This window comes from Oncorhynchus gorbuscha, linkage group LG18 (assembly GCF_021184085.1).
Source record: "Oncorhynchus gorbuscha isolate QuinsamMale2020 ecotype Even-year linkage group LG18, OgorEven_v1.0, whole genome shotgun sequence".
Taxonomy (NCBI): Eukaryota; Metazoa; Chordata; class Actinopteri; order Salmoniformes; family Salmonidae; genus Oncorhynchus; species Oncorhynchus gorbuscha.
In genome coordinates this window covers 25336740-25357360 of record NC_060190.1, presented here as the reverse complement: position 1 = coordinate 25357360, position 20621 = coordinate 25336740, and the positions used below count along the sequence as shown (strand labels likewise).

The 20621-nt window shown below is 44.6% G+C and overlaps 1 pseudogene; it reads left to right on the top strand.

The window, feature by feature from the left end:
• LOC124003585 overlaps nucleotides 1–20621 on the top strand; it is a 73473-nt pseudogene that overhangs the window by 17971 nt on the left and 34881 nt on the right.

Below are 20621 nucleotides of genomic sequence, written 5' to 3'. Positions count from 1 at the left end.
GGGTTAATACTTTCGCAAGCCACTGTCTACCGCTACAAGATTGGCACACCTGTTTTAGGGAGTTTCTCTCATTCTTCGTTGTCGACCCTCAAGCTCTGTCAGGTTGGATGGGGAGTGTTCCTGCACAGCTATTTACAGGTCTCTCCAGAGATGTTCGATCGGGTTCAAGTCCTGGCTCTGGCTGGACCACTCAAGGACATTCAGAGACTTGTCCCGAAGCCACTCCTGCGTTGTCTTGTGTCCCTAGGGTTGTTGTCCTGTTGTAAGGTGAACCTTCTCCCCAGTCTGATGTCCTGAATACTCTGGAGCAGGTTGTCATCAAGTATATCTCTGTACTTTGCTCCGCTCATCTTTCCCTCGATCCTGACTAGTCTCCCAGTCCCTGCCGCTGAAAAATATCCCCACAGCATGATGCTGCCACCACCATGCTTCACCTTAGGGATGGTTCCACGCTTGGCATTCATACGCTTGGCATTATAAGGGCACAGGGCGAGACCCAAATGCAGACACAGGAGGCAGCTGGTTGAGCTCCGATATTTATTATATAACAAAAGGGGTAGGCAAAAGGCAGGTCGGGGATGGATGAGAGTTCATATACCAGGTCAGAGTCCAAACAGTACCAGGCGATAGGCAGTCACGAGGTCAGAACAGGCAGAGTGGTCAGGCAGGTCGATACAGCGTCAGGACAGGCAAGGGTCAAAACTAGGAGGGCTCGGGAAAAAACAGAGACTGGAAAAATAGGAGCTAGGAAAAACGCTGGATGACTTGGCAAAACGAGACGAACTGGCAAAGAGAGATAGGAAACACAGGGATAAATACTCTGGGGACTAATGGGGAAAACAGGTGACACCTGGAGGTGGGTGGAGACAATCACAATGATGACAGGTGAAACAGATCAAGGTGTGACAGGCATTCAATTTCATCAGACCAGGGCATATTGTTTCTCATGGTCTGAGAGTCTTTAGATGCCTTTTGGCAAACTCCAAGTGGGCTGACATGTGCCTTTTTACTGAGGAGTGGCTTCCGTCTGGCCACTCTACCATAAACATTTTAAGCTAAACATTCTGATCTTTTCTATCAGCCTTATTAATTGATACAGCCTATACCTCCCCTACACTACCTCCCCATAACTGCCATGCAGAGGAAATATCAGCCCGTGCAGAGAAGCACAAGATTGATCTTCACTCAATTTTCTAGAGTTTTCCTCCTTAGTTAACACTATCAACATTTCCCTTTACTGGGTGAATTGTGATCGAATCAACGCAATATTAGCCACTTTCAATGCAACATATCAAACTATGTAAAAAAACAAAACAAACTATGCAAGACTTGGTATGCAAAAATAACTATGCAAGAGATTTTGTTGTAGGCAGAACGCATTGGAGTAGGATTCTATTACATTGACAGGCACAATTTAGCCCATATTCTGCACAGATCGGAGCTGCATAACCAATCAGAGCTGCAGAAGGCCTATATGCAAATAGACCATTGCCATATGGATCTGTGCAATTGGACTGGACTGTGTTTACAGCATGAGTAGTCGTGAGTAGATGCGCTTGTTTTGTGATCAAAGCGAGAGCTGCGTGTAGCCACGTGTGCACATTTGTTTATATCCTTTACTAGTTAGTGAGTTATTAGCCCAGTTATAGATCATTTGTAGTCAGTGATTGGTTCCTACAAGAGCACAACATGTGTACATTTCTAGACATCTTTGAAAAGCGAGTCAGGTAAATGACCTTTTTGGTCTTAAAGGGGCAGTGTTGTATTTTGAGACAGGCTTGAATAAGCTAGGCAGCCAATAGGCAGAGGGTAGCATAATTTGTCTGATTCTCTGTAATAAAGGTATGGTAATAATAATAAATTTGATTTTGTAAAGTAAGTTCTTGCATCAAACACAACAACATTTTCAGTCACCTCCTTGTCTGAAGGACAAGTGGATGAACATGTTAAATGTCAAGCCCAAAAGTATCATGGAATGTAGGCCTACATTGAACACCACACATTGGCTGCTGCTGTGGGCGAAATTATAGAACAGCTATTTCCAAGTTAACATTTTGATGGTAGGCCACTCTGGTAGTCCTACATTATGATCACAGTAGCCTACTTGACCACTGTCTGAAACTGTAAAGCGGGTACATCCTCAGTGTTCACAATAAACACGTGCTAGAATTTGCACATCCTTTTTACAAAGTTCAAGTTTGTGCTCAGCAGACCTGATATTTGCTCAGTGACCCCCAAAAATTGATTGAACATTGATTGTGGGGATTAAGAAGTGAGTACATGCAATGGCCACAAACATTAAAGGTAAATGGTGTTTTCCTGCGTATACCCTCCTACTACAGCACATGTTTTATGCTCATCACAGAGGACAACGCTGATTAGCATTCAGGAGGCTACGCTAAACCAAGCCAAGCAGTGTGGCAGGATGCGATATGAGACTGTCAGCTAAATGTGCTGTGAATTGATAGTGAGGAGTTGACCCTCTGGGCAGAGAGATTGTATTTAAACAGTTCTCTGATTATCACGTTAAATGAGCATGAGTCTGTCGCATGCTAATTGCGGTGGGATAGAAGTGGCAGTCGGTTGTGTGGGGAGAGATGCGCTAAATCAATCGTTAGCGTATACGGATGAGTTAGACTACTCTCCGGGAGCTGGGTTGTCCAGCGTGTGTGTGTGTGCATTCTTTCCTGTTTGTGAATGCGTTCATCTGCGCCTGTGTGTATGTGTGCGTGTATTCCAGCTGCACCTTCAGAATCATTCATCTCATTTGCCTGCTAGAAAATCACACTCCATTTACATGGGGCTGTAAATTAATTGAGATATAATGTGTGATTTATTTGTCCGTTGCTATCATTTTCAGTCAGCGTGGTAGTACAATTATCATATTTTCTGCTTCGGAAGAAAATGTATACCTTATATTATTTCCACCCTGGTTACATTGAATAAATTACGCAATTTTGTCAGCCAAATTAGCTCATTCTGCATGGGCATTTTGCTCTTGTCTTGTCCTCAGTCAGAAGTCAATGCACTTTTATTAGTTGTTCAGAGCTATCAACTTGATACTTAATAACATTTTGATATAATAATATATACCATTTAACAGACACTTTTATCCAAAGCAACTTAGTCATGCATGTACACAATTTAAGGATGGGTGGTCCCGAGAATCAAGCCCACTGTCCTGGCATTGCAAGCACCATGCTCGCCCAACTGAGCTATAGAGGACCATACTATCAGACAATAAAAACAACATCCTGACAGTTTTTCAGAGTGTGTAGAGAGCCACAAGAGACAACAGACTAGAGTCAGTTCCACTTTTTATTTATTGATTTAACCATTCACCAAATAGATTAATCTGACCCTTTTTGCATCCAAGAAATCATTGAGAAATCAGATAGTCATTATTGACCACATACATATGTAAAACACAAAACACACCAAACTAAACATACAGCTACAGGCTTAAACTTAACTTGTTTAATTCCCTTGACTTTGCGGTTCAAGTTTATTTTCAATTGTAAAATAGCAGAAATCCGTGTAGAGCCACACCCATTCCCTATAAACACACACTCACTAAATGCACACACCTTCGATACATACCCCTATAAAAACCTACTCCCCCATTCAATACTTTTAATACCACTAAATATACAGTGTACACATACTATATATCCCGACTAAAATACCTTTGGCCTACTACACCTGCTGCCTTCCCGAAAGAGAGAAATGTAGCAAATGTTGATGTGAACAGAACATTGAGGAGTATTGCAACTCTTTGCTGTTGATTGGGTGACCGCGTATAGTGCGCTCCGCTTCAGCAGGATGTTTTTAGCAAGCCAAGATTTTTAAGCAAGCCTTCCGGTCGACACCCCTTCATGCCCATCGAGCAAACGTATCTCAGTTGTAAGAAAACAATGTCGTTCAGCACACTGTCGCAAAACATAGCAAGACGTTTTACCAACTGAACACACCCTTGGCGTTTTAAAGGCCAAGCAGCTCCTTGGGGCAGTGTTTCTCAACCCTGGTCCTGGGGACCTAAAGGGGGGCACATTTTTGGTGATCATTCTTGTTTTTGCTTGACACCAACGATTGTTGACTTTTCCAAAAAGCAGGACTCGATTGTCACAGAATACTTGTTGTTTGACATAGAATTGTGTAGTAAATAGTGACGCAAGAGATCATTTGTGTATAAAGACCTGGCTTTATACCGTTAATTAAACAGTCCCTACGGTTATTCAAATACTGTAGAGTAGATTGTTGTAGAAAATTGAACACATTTTATGACTAGCGTATTTAAACTGAATGCTCACTTTCACTGCTGTTAAACAATCTGTGAATCGCTGCCTCCTCTTGTGACTGTTGGTGCTGAAGCAATGTGCTGCACCCTGCAACCAGAGTTTTGTTTCCCTCTAACTATACAAGTTTATTTTCCCCCTGTAACTAGTCCGTTATAGCCCACCAGAAAGTGTTTGTAGTCAAAAACCCACTCCAGGGTAAAGATCCATTCTGATTGGTGTCCTTTCGTATCCAGTTCTGTCCTGGGCTTGGTCTTGTGCCCACAGCCATAAACTACAGTAGGTGAGATCTCTTTGAGAGGAATAAAAAGTGTGTGCAGTACAGACAATCTGTACACAGTCTGTCAACGCCATACTATAGCAACAACATGTTGAAAGAATTTTAGGTTTACACCAAATGATTGTATTCCACAAGAGGTTGTAAAGGTGCTTATTGTGTCTGTACGTACCTGCAGTTTTTGAGAGTGCATATGGAGACACAGGAGACAGTTACTCTGTATTTCTTTAGTTAACCATTCCCCCAATAGATCAACCAGACCCATGTTACATGACGAAAACACAGATAAATCAGACACAACTTGCAGTGTATTAGATACTCGTTGTTGACCCCGTAAACCATCCTTCCGGAAAGCTCCATCCCTTTCCAATGGCAAGCGTTAACCACCTTGCCAGGCAGGGCACTGGCACAGACCGTCTTGGGCTGGGCAGGCGGGCGGCGGGGCACCAACCAGCCAATCCCCATCTGCCACCCCCCGCCACCAATCCTCTTAACCCTCATCATAATACCACTGGGCGTGCCGGTCTTAGTGCCCCGTGCCAGGGATGCCCGCTGGAAAATATCTCATGTATTGGAGACTGGCGAGGAAGAGACAGATGGGAAGCTGGGAGAAGGGAGGGGTCCACCCGGAGGTAAGGGCTCTCCTGGTGATAAGGCACTGGGTACCTCCCGGCTGTGGAGGATAGTTGGTAGCAGGAGGTGTTGCTATCAGAGTGGAACAGAAGCGAGGTGGAGGTTTGATGTTGGACGTGTGAGAGGATAAAAAGGGATGTCTTGGTGGGTTTAGCTTGCTACTCATGCTATGCCGAGAGCAATGACAACGACATCCCATCCCCATGCAGGCACCACAAAAACGCACACTATCCTCTCTCTCTCTCTCTCTCTCTCTCTCTCTCTCTCTCTCTCTCTCTCTCTCTCTCTCTCTCTCTCTCTCTCTCTCTCTCTCTCTCTCTCTCTCTCTCTCTCTCTCTCTCTCTCTCTCTCTCTCTCTCTCTCTCTCTCTCTCTCAGATTACAATGTCAGGTTATGATTATCTCGTCAAGAAATGTTGATAAGGAGAGATGAATTGCCAATAGTCATAATTTTCCTTGTGTTGTTTTCTGCGCTCTCTTCAGTTGAAAGTATAACTCTACAATGCCATTGATGTAGCTGTTTGTGGCTGCCAGCAATTGTCGACAAAACAAACCTTCTGACCCACAGGTTGCAACATTGCATTGTTTCTAGTCCTATCTATTTCCAACATTTTAACATTTGAAGACTGATGTTCTCCATGGGAGGCTGTGGGGTGTTGGCTCTTTGAGATGAAAATATTTCACAGTGCTCGTCTGTCTGTGAGCATAAATGTTTTTTTTTGTTTGCCTGTCTGGGTAGAAGCTGACCCAACTCTCTCTCTCTCTCTCTCTCTCTCTCTCTCTCTCTCTCTCTCTCTCTCTCTCTCTCTCTCTCTCTCTCTCTCTCTTCCAGGAGTCATCCTCCAGGCCTCTCGTCTCTCCCTGGCTGGGGAGTCTTCTAGAAGGGGGCCCCTCCTGACCACCATGAAAGGGTTAGGAGCCAACCGCAATCGCTCCGACTCCTGCGACCCCACCCAGGGCCCCCGGAGCCCCTGTACCCCCACCAGGCCTCCACACTGCCTCGGAGCCCCTACCTTCTCAGCCCCACCAGCATGGACCACTACGGCACCATGGACCCGCACCACTACAACCCCTCTGTGGACCACCACTACAATCAGGGCTCCCTGCCCCCGGACTATTCTCTCCCCCTCAACAACCAGCTGTCCAACAGCAGCACCTTCCCCCGCATCCATTACAACGCCCACTATGACCCGTCCGACTTCTCCCCGCCACAGGGGGACAGCATCGGGGGCATTAGCACGGGAACCCTGGGCACCTCCATGTCCATGGGCATGGGAATGGGCATAGGGATGCATGGCTCGAGTGGCATGGGGGGCCTGCAGAGCAGTCGGGGGCCCATGATCACCAGCGGCTCTGCCACCATCTCCGGCGGGGCCAAGATGAACCGGCAGCTGGCGCCTAACTTGCTGGACCAGTTGGACAAGCAGCTGCCTGGGGGGCCCAGAGATGGCTTCAGCACACTGCAGTTCCACCGGAGCACATCGGCCGCCCTCTCCGCCGCCTCCAAGCAGCGCACCGACAGCCCCGGACGCATCCGTAACCTGGTGTGCTCTGTCCAGAAGCTCTTTGCCAAGTCACAGTCCATGGATGGCCACAACCTCAAGGGTGTCAATGGGCGTTCGGGGGCAGGAAGTGGCAGCGGTGGGACCTCATCCGGGACAGAGGACGGTGGGAAGCGGGAACAGCGAGCAAAGAGCAAAGACCGGGGCGGGTCCAAGTCAGACGGGGGCGGGACGGGCAAGCGGCGGCCGCGCTCCAACATGTCGGGCTATTGGAGCTCGGACGACCTGGACAGTGCTGACCTCAGCAACTATCGCAATCCCATAGCCATGACACTGGGACGACCCACAGCGCATGCCACCCAGCACGCCACCCACGGTACTGCCTACGATTCCCAGCAGGGGGCACTACAGCAGCAGCAGGGGCACCAGAGCCGCTACGTGGTCCACAGCGGATACAACACCATCAGCTCATCCAAGAGCCACAACGAGGTCATAAAGTATCAACAGGCACTGCCAGGACCTGGGGGCGGAGGTGGGGGCGGAGGAGGAGGTGGGATCAGCATGGGGGTGAACAGTAATGACTTTATGAAGGGGGGTTCGTGGTCGACACTGACCCTGGGTCAGCCCAGACAGGTGCTGCAGAAGGGCCACTCGGCCACCCTGGACCGGTCCATGCTCAAGTCCAAGTCGTGCCAGCAGGAGCTGGCCTGCAACTACCTGCAAGTGGGCCGACAGGTGAGTAGTATCTAAAAAATGTCTGTTGTCAAACGGATATGTGCTAGACATAAAGAAATTGTGGAGAGATAGAATAAGGCATAGTGGACACAACTCCAAAAGTGGCAACATATTAAAGATTTTAAAGGGGATATTCTTTTTACCAAAATAGGAAAATATGACAAAAATACACTTTCTGTCAAACAATAACACTTTTTATATATAAGCCTATATAAGCATATATTTTGAAAATAATTACACATTTATAGACAAATTTGATGTTTCAAAATAAACGTTTTCGTATGGTTTCATGTTTTGAACAGATATTTTGATCATTTTCATCCATAGCCACTTGTTATGAACATGTTATTCATTCAAAGTGTTTTGTTTCTGTGATACTCAGAGGCTGAGAAATTGGCAAAACAGCTAATCTGACCTACTGGTATGGCCTAAAATGGCCGAAAATATAGGCGATATGGGCGCCGGTGCCATCAGACTCTTAGCTCTAACTTTGGAATGCTATGGGCTATCAATTCAGTTCCTATTGCATCTAAAAGATGAGACTCTCGATTTGGTATTTTTTAGCTACAGTGGTTGCCATGCCCCCCCAGGGGCCACATCTGGGGTAGCTCCATAGAGCCAGTGGTGGAAAAAGTGCTCAATTGTCATACTTGAGTAAAAGTAAAGATACCTTAATAGAAAATGACTCAAGTAAAAGTGAAAGTCACCTAGTAAAATACTACTTGAGTAAAAGTCTTTATTTGGTTTTAAATATACATAAGTTTCAAAAGTAAATGGAATTGCTAAAATGTACTTGAGTATCAAAAGTAAAAGTAAAATAAAAATCATTTCAAATTTCTTATATTAAACAATCAAGAAGGCATTTGTTTATTTTTTTAATTTTATTGACAGATATCCAGGAGCACACTCCAACACTCAGACATCATTTAGTTTAGTGAAGTAAAAGTTGCCCAAAATATAACTAGTAAAGTGCAGATACCCCAAAAAACGACTTAAGTATCACTTACGTACTTTACACCACTGCATAGAGCCCCACATAATACCCATAAAACCTAGAGGTCAAACAGTGAAATGGTTCCAATCATTTTACCACCATTCATTTTTTCCACAGGGGTTTTTAGAAACACCATGCTGTAGGTCATGTAAGTGTCTGCTACTGTACATGCAATATGCTTTGTGGACTTCACTGGACAGAGGTTGCTGTCCGGTTTTGTGCTAAAACAAACGTGTGGTTGACTTTATTCTGCCAATGCGTCTTCTTATTGTCTCGGTCTTTAGGCCTATATGTCACGGTCACAAGGTGTGGTGCTTCTATTACTAAGTTTACTAAGTTTACATTTTCAGTTTAGCCACGCAAAACAAGTACACAAAATAGAGATTACTATGTTAACACAGAAATCATGGTAAATTGTGGGGGGGTTGTCTGAAATGGCCATTTTTGACCACTTGAGGGTCAAAATTGACCCCTGTTGGCACTTATAGGGTTAAATATTCCAACAAATATCCAGACAGTTTTTCAGGTTTGACAAAGATCTGTTTGGATCGAAACATAAAACTTGTAGCCTTGTGACTACAATAAACCTACTATACTGTATGTGTTGGACCATTTGAGTGTTAGGTTGACTATTCCTCCACTGTATGTCCGATTGTCTTGTTTTTCAATTACCTCAGTTTATTTCACTAAGATATGGCCCTGTCTACCAGTTTTGTATGATTACTGTGCATCATCCATTTGATCAGCCTGACTTTATGTCGTGACATTTATCCATGTGACATTAACATGCTTTTTTTACCCATAGAATTGTTTTGATACAAATTGTTTTTACTTGGTTTTCAAAGTAAAGATATTGAGGGAGGAGTTGGTCGAATGTAACAGCCCTATAGCATTCTTAATGATTTAATTCATTTTTTTGTAGTTCAAAACGTTTATTTACATGTGCAATCGATAACACCATAGCTATGGTCAAGAAAAATAGGATGGTGTCCCTCAGGGATCTGTTGTGGGTCTTTAGAGCATACTGTAGATACTTTAGATTACTGAATGAATTCAGCAAAACAAATTATATTATGTGAATATCACAATACACACACAATCCTCTCAATATAAATGACATAGTGGTATATTGTCATATATAAGAATATATATGGGCTGCTGCTTGTAGGGGGACTGGAGTAACACGCTGGGTCGCAGCGGTGGAGTAGCCGGAGCCAACGAGATCCCATGCAGGCGCATGCGGAGTGGCAGCTATGTGAAGGCCATGGGTGACCTGGAGGACAGCGACGACTCAGACGTCAGCATCAAGCCCTCGCCCAAAATGGCCGCCCGCCGCCAGAGCTACCTCAGGGCCACCCAGCAGTCTCTGAGCGACCAGCTACCGTCACGCAAGTAAGCTCAGCACCAAAGTATCCCACATGGACATTCATTTAGGCAAACATGCATTCATGTCAGCATACTAACATGTAGACTTTTTTGATGTAGCGATTTGATCAATACTGCCTTGCTGACATAGAGTTTGTAGACTTTATAACACTTTCAAGTTGACGCAAACCCGAACTACACTGAACAAAAATATAAATTCAACATGTAAAGTGTTGGTCCCATGTTTCATGAGCTGAAATAAAAGATCCCAGAAATGTTCCATACGCACAAAAAGCATTCTTTCTCTAAAATGCTGTGCACAAATTTGTTTACTTCCCTGTTAGTGAGCATTTCTCCTTTGCCAAGGTAATCCATCCACCTGAGAGTGGCATATCAAGAAGCTGAATAAACAGAATGATGATTACACAGGTGCACCTTGTGCTGGGGACAATAAAAGGCCACTCTAAAATGTGCAACACAATGCCACAAATGTCAACATTTTTGAGGGAGCACGCAACTGACATGATGACTGGAGGAATGTCCATTTATTTCTTTACCATAATCCACCTCCAATGTCGTTTTAGAGAATTTGGCAGCCGGGCCTCACAACCGCAGACCACATGTAACCGCGCCAACCTAGGACCTTCACATCTGGCTTCTTCACTTACGGGATGGTCTGAGACCAGCCATCCGGACAGCTGATAAAACTGTGGGTTTGTACAACTGAAGAATTTCAGCACAAATTGTCAGAAACCTTCTCAGGGAAGCTCATCTGCATGCTCATTGTCCTCACCCGGGTCTTGACCTGACTGCAGTTCGGCGTCATAACCGACTTCAGTGGGCATATGCTCACTTTTGATGGCCATTGGCACGCTGGAGAAGTGTGCTCTTCGTGGATGAATCCCGGGTTTCAATTGTACCGGGCAGATGGCAGACAGTGTGTATGGCGTCTTGTGGGTGAGCGGTTTGCTGATGTCAACGTTATGAACAGAGTGCCCCATGGTGGTGGTCGGGTTATGGTATGGCCAGGCATAAGCTACAGACAACGAACACAATTGCATTTTATCACTGGCAATTTGAATGCACTGAGATATCGTGACAAGATCCCGAGGCCCATTGTTGTGTCATTCATCCAACACCATCACCTCATGGCCTGCATACTGACCAGACACGTCACCCATTGAGCATGTTTGGGATGCTCTGGGTCGTGTACGACAGTGTGTTCCAGTTCCCACCAGAATCCACCATCTTCACACAGACATTTAAGAGGAGTGGGACAACATTCCACAGGCCACAACCAACAGCCTGTTCAACAATGTGAAGGAGATGTGTCGCGCTGCATGAGGCAAATGGTCACACCAGATACTGACTGGTTTTCTGACCCACACCCTTACCTTTTTTTCAAGGTATCTGTGACCAACAGATGAAATCCATAGATTTCGGGCCTAATGAATTGATTTCAATTGACAGATTTCCTTATAGGAACTGTAACTCAGTCAAATCCTTTACACTGTTGTGTTTATATTTTTGTTCAGTGTAGCATCAACTCAATTACATTGTATAGGATAAGCATTAACAAGGCTACGTCACATAGCATACACACATCCTTTCACTCTCTCTTAGACGCCCACACACAAGCATACAGACGTACACACAGTTACATGATGTATACTTTATCTTTATTTAACTAGGCGAGTCAGTTAAGAACAAATTCTTATTTACAATGACGGCCTACACCGGCCTAACCCAGGCGATGAAGGGCCAATTGTGCACCGCCTGTGGGACTCCCAATCATGGCCGGTTGTGATACAGCCTGGATTTCGAACCAGGGTGTCTGTAGTGATGCCTCTGGCACTGAGATGCAGTGCCTGAGACCGCTGTGCCACTCGAGAAGAATGAATAAGGCTATGTCACATAGTATACACACACATCCACATCCTTTGACTCTCTCTTAGATGCACGCACGCACGCACGCACGCACGCACGCACGCACGCACGCACGCACGCACGCACGCACGCACGCACGCACACGCACGCACGCACACACACACACACACACACACACACACACACACACACACACACACACACACACACACACATAAACAAACACACACACACACTGAGCCCATGGCACCATTTCAAAACAGAGCTGTGACATGCAGGAAGGAGACGGCCATGCTGCCAGCTTTTGGCATGCCAGTAATAATAATAATATATGCCATTTAGCAGACGCTTTTATCCAAAGCGACTTACAGTCATGTGTGCATACATTCTACGTATGGGTGGTCCCGGGGATCGAACCCACTACCCTGGCGTTACAAGCGCCATGCTCTACCAACTGAGCTACAGAAGGACCAGGCCTTGCATACTATAGAGACTAACACACACAGTCAGACAAGCTGTGCTCACTCACGCGTGGGATTAAGCACCGTCAGACTCCTGCCTCCTACACATGCCAGAGCTCTGATTATGGTTTCCTCACCGTTGATTTACTAACATTTCCGCAACGTAGCGGCTTGGCCTGAAAGGATAGAGTCCTCTTACCGTAACATTTTCGGAACATCACACACACGATGCCGCCTTCAGCTACTGCACAGACAAATAGTGAGTCACCACAAACTAGGCTATAGTCTCCTCCTCTCCCCCTGACAGACTGACTAGGGTTTCTAGTTCATTGTCTCTAGATTACATGCTTTCTGAAGCAGACAGACACACACTGGGCTAGACACAGGGGGGGGGACAGTGCATTGGGGGTCCTGTTCATTTTCACATAATGACAAACGAATCGACACCCATTTTGATAAAGTAGTCGCAGAGAATGGGATCAACAATGAGCAAGCTGCTGGGTTTACGGTTTCCTCTAATGTCTCCTTTGATTTGAAGGAACTTAAAGGAGTTTGTAACGTTTGTGTTCTCCATGTTCTCTGTGGTGAGGGTGATATGGCATGACATGTGTGCCAATAGTATCCTACACCTTTGCGTGATAGAATTTGACACGGATGTATTTCCATAGGGACGTGTTGTTGCAGACTGGCCATTATTTGGAAACATACAGACAAGAAAAGAGTAACAAGAACAGGAATACAGTGAACGTTTAGTCCACAAGGCAGCAGCAAATCAACAAGCATACTGGCCAGGCAATCATGAAGCAAAAGTGAATATATTCTGTTACGTCATGATAGACGCAGCTTTTTGTTGATATTGACAACACACACAACAGGATAAAGTAGCAGGAGTGTTGCTTAAAAAAATGACGTCATTAAAATACGTAAATGATTTCAAACCTGCATGCTAAATGACTCTAACCCTGCTCCCCCCCCCACCCTGCCAAAACCCAAACGCCAAACCCCTGTTCTCCCGCCGTGGTCTGCTCCACCCTGGTTGGCAGGAGCAGCAGAGCCCTGGATTACGCCATGCTGCAGGGGGAGCTGGAGGCACTGTGGTCTCCTCTGCACAGTGTGTCCTCTCTGCACCAACTGGGCAGGTCAGTGCTAGGCAGCCAGCTAATCACCATTAGGTGGCAGGCTTACGCTTGCACTGGATTGGATGCTGCCCCAATCAATCAATCAATCAGTCACCCCTCCCCCTGCCCCCCAGGTCTTGCCCACCTCTTCGGGTTACCCATGCCACGTGAGTGCCAACGCCATGCCAAAGTCATGCCACCCACCACACCCGCCTTTTCCTCCAAACTAATTTGCTTCCCCCACTGCCCCCTCTGCCCTCACACAAAGTACCCCCCCTCCCAAATAAAGGATTGCCAATGCCCAGCTGGCCTTCCATGCCAGGGATCTCCGTCTGTACAGTCATGACAAGAATATATATTGCTCAGAGAAATATGATTAAAAATGATTGGATCTCCTGTTATCAATACTCCAGCACCATCCTCTTGCTAGGATAATGACGCTGAGCCTTTTTCTCAAATGTTTTCTGAGATTGGAGAAGACATTGGGAGGGATCTTCAACCACTCATCCATACAGAATCTTACCAGATCCTTAATCATCTGTGCTTATGGACTGCCCGCTTCAATTCAAACCACAGGTTTTCAATAGGGTTCAGGTCCGGGTACTGAGATGGCCATTGCAAATGGTTTATTTTGTGGTCAAATAATTTATGAATTTCTTTCTTTGTTGTTATCCTCGCAAAGGGAGGGTGCCGGAGTATTGAAAACCGGGGTGGCACAAAAATTGACCCCTATCCTTTTTCGTTCCACGAAATGAGTATTTTAACAATTAAAATGTCCTTGTGAAGCTTGCATTCAATTGCCACTCCCTGTTGGACACTATGCACTTCCATTCCCTCTGTCACAAGGGGATTTATGGCTGATTTTAGATTAAATCATCAACCCTGTTACTGTCAACCCTGTTACTGTCAACCCTGTCAACCACTTTATTTGGCAGTTAACAGGCACTTGTTTTTTTAAATTAGAGATGGGAAAACTAGTTTTTTAATTAAATTAAACATGTGCTCTTTATGCACAGAATATAAACATTAGGTGAAATCCCCCCCAAAATGTGATCAATTTGAATTGGTGGAACGACCCACTTCTTAAACAAATATCTTTCTCTGAGCAATTGTATTAGTATAAAATAATAGAATTATCCCATTTATTTAGCATACAATTTCGGTCATGACTGTACAGTTGAAGTAGGAAGTTTACATACACTTTAGCCAAATACATTTAATCTCAGTTTTTCACAATTCCTGACATTTAATTCTAGTAGAAATTCCCTATTTTAGGTCAGTTAGGATCACCACTTTATTTTAAGAATGTGAAATGTCAGAATAATAATAGAGAGAATGATTTATTTCAGCTTTTAGTTCTTTCATCACATTCCTAGTGGGTCAGAAGTTTACATACACTCAATTAGTATTTGGTAGCAATGCATTTAAATTGTTTAACATGCTCAAACGTTTCAGGTAGCCCTCCACAAGCTTCCCACAATAAGTTGGGTGAATTTTGGCCCATTCCTCCTGACAGAGCTGGTGTAACTGAGTCAGGTTTGTAGGCATCCTTGCTCACACGCGCTTTTTCAGTTCTGCCCACAAATGTTCTTTAGGATTGAGGTCAGGGCTTTGTGATGGCCACTCCAATACCTACTATTTGTTCTCCTTAAGCCATTTTGCCACAACTTTGTAAGTATACTTGGGGTCATTGTCCATTTGGAAGAACCATTAGCGACCAAGCTTTAACTTTCTGACTGATGTCTCGAGATGTTGCTTCAATATATCCACATAATTTTCCTTCCTCATTATCTATTTTGTGAAGTGCACCAGTCCCTCCTGCAACAAAACAAAGCACCCCCACAATATGACGCTGCCACCCCCGTGCTTCACGGTTGGGATGTTGTTCTTCGGCTTGCAAGCCTCCCCCTTTTTCCTCTAAACATAATGATAGTCATTATGCCCAAACAGTTCTATTTTTGTTTCATCAGACCAGAGGACATTTCTCCAAAATGTACGATCTTTGTCCCCATGTGCAGTTGCAAATCGTAGTCTGGATTTTTTATGGCGGTTTTGGAGCAGTGGCTTCTTCCTTGCTGAGCAGCCTTTTAGGTTATGTCGATATAGGACTCGTTTTACTGTGGATATATATACTTTTGTTCGCGTTTCCTCCAGCACCTTAACAAGGTCCTTTGCTGTTGTTCTGGGATTGATTTGCACTTCTCGCACCAAAGTATGTTTATCTCTAGGAGACAGAACACGTCTCCTTCCTGAGCGGTATGACGGCTGCGTGGTCCCATGGTGTTTATACTTGCGTACTATTGTTTGTACAGATGAACGTGGTACCTTCAGGCGTTTGGAAATTGCTCCGAAGCTGAACCAGACTTGAGGTCTACCATTTTTTTTCTGAGGCCTTGGATGATTTCTTTAGATTTTCCCATGATGTCAAGCAAAGAGGCACTGAGTTTGAAGGTAGGCCTTGAAATACATCCAAAAGTACACCTCCAATTGACTTAAATGATGTCAATTAGCCTATCAGAAGCTTCAAAAGCCATGACATATTTTTATGGAATTTTCCATGCTGTTGAAAGGCACAGTCAACCTAATGTATGTAAACTTCTGACCCACTGGAATTGTGATACAGTGAATTATAAGTGAAATAATCTGTCTGTAAACAATTGTTGGAAAAATGACTTGTGTCATGCACAAAGTAGATGTCCTAACTGACTTGCCAAAACTATAGTTTGTTAGCAGGAAATTAGTGGAATGGTGGAAAAATGAGTTTTAATGACTCCAACCTAAGTGTATGTAAACTTCCAATTTCAACTGTAACGGAATGATCATCACAATCACATGAAAAGTGAAATGTCATGTCGCTATCACTGTGGGCCAGCAAAGACAAATAAATACTAGGTTCTCTTTTGGTAATCACATTCATTATTGCTGATATGAAGTGAATGTGGATTCTTTTCCCTACTAGTCTTTGATATTGGCACCCTGATGCGTGGAATAAGACTTTACATATGCTTGACCTGTGTATCATTGGCTTTGCAGTGTTTGAGGGCTACAGTATATGGGTTATATTATTGTAATGAGATGAGATGGGAGAAACATTATTCACAGGTGTCATGATAGGGGCAATGATGCTGACAGGTAATGAAAATGATCATGAATGGAACCAGGGATGAGAAGCGACCTAAACTGAATTTCCCTTCCTTTCATCTCCTGTCTGCCCCTCCCCTCTACTTCTCTCTTTTCTTTCCTTCATAATCCCTTTTCCCACTCCTCTCGGCTCTTCCATTCTTTGCTCATTCTCTCCTTCCCTTCTCTCTGATATCATCCCCCTTGTCTTCTCACATCAACTCTCCTCCCATCCTCTCCTCTCTTCCCCTCCTCCTCCTGTCCCCTTCAGCTGTCTTCCCTCTCTGAGAGAGCTGTCCACCAACCGTAGCCTGGACAACCTGGACTGTCTGGGGGGTCCGGTGGGGGGCTCCCTGTTCCCCCGCTGGGATGATGAGGACTTCAGCCAGGGTGGCGGATGCAGCACCCTGGGGAGGAGCAGCTGCATTAGCCAGGTCAGAGGTCACCTGTGATGGGGGTTGGAGGGGGGGGCGTCTTTGGGGTCATACAACTAGCATGGGACTTGAGCTTATCTCAGCATTAGACTCTATTTTGTTCTTCTTCTTTCCGATCGTACTTAATTATTTTTGTGACAGAATAGTGGGGATGTACAGAGAAAGGGAATTAGATGCAGGAAGGAGCAGATGGGGGAGGGGGGGGGGGTGAGAATTACCTCTACACCAGACTCCGGCACATATAATTGGACATATTTTGATTTTGGAGTGAAGTATAACATTAGCTCTCCAATTCTCCACCTCAGTTGATTCTGCTCTAATGAGGTAGAAGATAGTATTTATACACCTCTCAAAAATCACCTAGCTCATTCCACTCATTCCACCTGCAAATCACTCAAGTCATTTTCAAGAGGCCCCTCTTTTGCCTCGAAATGAGAGTTTGCCTTGTCAAATGGGCAATTACTCTGATAACAGCCTTCAGCGACATGACTGCAATAGAATAATTCTCCTATTGAAAAAAGAAAGAGTCCATTTTCATTATGTCTCTCATATTAATGTTCTGAGCCAAAAAAGCTAATTCCTCCATTTACACAGAAAGATCCATTACCTTTCTAGGTCATCATGGTTATGAAGAACGACTCTTGATCCTCTTTGATCTTTTACAAAAGGCCTGTCAAACTAGGCTTTAGAATCCATTAGTATTAAGCATTCTGATCCCATCTTGGGAAATGTACAACGTCTTATGAATTCAGGAAAATGCATGCGGATTCAGGCCTACATGTAAATTACTCATCTTCAGAGCTGCAAGGTACAGAACGCCTTTCTGTGAGTTGACTGTATGTCAACCAAAAACAGCAGAATAACATTCAATTAATATGACACATTATGCTGCTATTAATAAAGGGGACTGCAAAGTACAGACATGACGATGACCCTAAGAGTTGGCGAGACAGCGCTAAACAGATCGGGGATCAGGCTATAGATCTCAGACCCTCACTCTTTCTCTCACTTTCTCCCTTTTTATCTGTCACTCTTTCTCTCTCGCTCTCTCTGAGCTGTCGTTACTCCCCACTCTTTGATTTACTGAAGCGTGCGACAGAGCCAACTGCATAAGTGACAACTCAAACACCATACTCATCATGTCCCCGTCACTCCAACACGGCGTTAGGCTCGCCTCTTAGAAAGATTGTTCACGTCCCTCAGTCAAACCTCAAGAGTCCTTCATTTGCACTGCTGCGCCTTTAATCTGGCTTCGAAACCAATTTAATGTAAGTCAATCAAATGGCTACGTTTTTATGAGAAGTTAGTCTTTGATTAATACTTACAAAGTGATACTGAAACTAATTGGCAGTTAAAAATTGCATGGTTGTTAGCTTTGCTTAGCTTCTCAACTGCCTTAGACTTTGACAAGTTGCTATGAGGAGTTGATTTGGGAGAAAGTGTTACTGCTGCACTTCCCTGACTCCTCACCCAGCCTTAATACTGTAATGTGTACTGTAATGCTGTAATGTGTCCTCTTGGGTGCATTTTACTGCATTCCATCCAAATGTGTCACACCACCGATAAATCTACGATAATCGAGAATTTGAATAAGTATTTTTCTACCGCTGGCCATGTATTCCACCTGGCTACCTCTACTGCGGCCAACAGCTCTGCACCCCCTGCAGCAACTTGCCAAAGCCCCCCCCCCCACCACCCCCACCCCGCCGCTTCTCCTTCACCCAAATCCAGAAAGCTGATGTTCTGAAAGAGCTGCAAAATCTGGATCCCTACAAATCAGATGGGCTTGACAATCTGGACCCTCTCTTTCTAAAAATTATCTGCCGAGATTGTTGCAATTACTATTACTAGCCTGTTCAACCTCTCTTTCGTATCGTCTGAGATCCCCAAAGATTGGAAAGCTGACCTATAGACCTATATCCATCCTGCCCTGCCTTTCTAAAGTCTTCAATCACCGACCATTTCGAATCCCACCGTACCTTCTCCACTATGCAATCTGGTTTCCGAGCTGGTCATGGGTGCACCTCAGCCTCGCTCAAGGTCCTAAACGATATCATAACCGCCATCGATAAAAGACAGTACTGTGCAGCCGTCTTCATCGACCTGGCTAAGGCTTTCGACTCTGTCAATCACCACATTCTTATCGGCAGACTCAATAGCCTTGGTTTCTCAAATGACTGCCTCGCCTGGTTCACCAACTACTTCTCAGAGTTCAGTGTGTCAAATCGGAGGCCCTGTTGTCCGGACCTCTGGCAGTCACTATTTGGGAGCCACAGGGTTCAATTCTCGGGCCGACTCTTTTCTCTGTATATATCAATGATGTCACTCTTGCGGCTGGTGATTCTCTGATCCATCTCTTACGCAGACAACAACATGCTGTATACATCTGGCCCTTCTTTGGACACTGTGTTAACAAACCTCCAAACAAGCTTCAATGCCATACAACACACCAACTGCTTTAAATGCTAGTAAAACCAAATGCATGCTCTTCAACCGATTGCTGCCTGAACCCGACCGACCAGCATCACTACTCTGGACGGTTCTGACTTAGAATATGTGGACAATTACATATACCTAGGTGTCTGGTAAGACTGTAAACTCTCCTTCCAGGCTCGCATTAAGCATCTCCAATCCAAAATTAAATCTAGAATTGGCTTCCTATTTCGCAAAACAAAGCCTCCTTCACTCACGCTGCCAAACATACCCTCGTAAAACTATCCTACCGATCCTTGACTTTGGCGATGTCATTTACAAAATAGCCTCCAACACTCCACTCAGCAAACTGGATGTAGTCTATCACAGTGCCATACGTTTTGTCACCAAAGCCCCATATACTACCCACCACTGTGACCTATATGCTCTCGTTGGCTGCCCCTCAGTACATATTCGTCGCCAAACCCACTGGCTCCAGGTCATCTATAAGTCTTTGCTAGGTAAAGCCTCGCCTTATCTCAGCTCACTGTTCACCATAGCAACACCCACCATAGCACACTCTCCAGCAGGTATATTTCACTGGTCATCCCCAAAGCCAACACTTCCTTTGGCCGCCTCTAATTCCAGTTCTCTGCTGCCAATGACTGGAACGAATTGCAAAAATCACTGAAGTTGGAGACTTATATCTCCCTCTCTAAATTTAAGCATCAGCTGTCAGAGCAGCTTACCGATCACTGTACCTATTCACAGCCAATCTGTAAATAGCACACACAACTACCGCATCCTCATATTGTTATTTATCTTTTTGCTCTTTTGCACCCCAGTATCTCTACTTGCACATCATCATCTGCACATCTATCACTCCAGTGTTAATGCTAAATTGTAATTATTTCGCCTCTATGGCCTATTTATTGCCTTACCTCCCTACTCTTCTACATTTGCACACACTGTACATAGATTTTTCTATTGTGTTATTGATTGTACATTTGTTTATGTGTAACTCTGTGTTGTTGTTTTTGTCACACTGCTTTGCTTTATCTTGGCCAGTTGTAAATGAAAACTTGTTCTCAACTAGCCTACCTGATTAAATAAAGGTGAAATAAAATACATTAAAAAAATGGAATAAGCTCACTCCTCTAACAGACACAGTCAGCTGTGCTCTCAATGGCAGACCTGGTTCATATAGTATTTGATTTCATTCAAAACACTTAGTGTTTCCGTGAGCCTGCTTGAAGTATTACATGGGTATTACATGCACTTTTGGGACTATTCCATTGGTTCAGGAAATGTATTTGAAAAAGCACTATTAGAACCCAGGTTTAATCCATGGATCTCTAACAACTATTCCTCTCTGGTCCCGGGACAAAC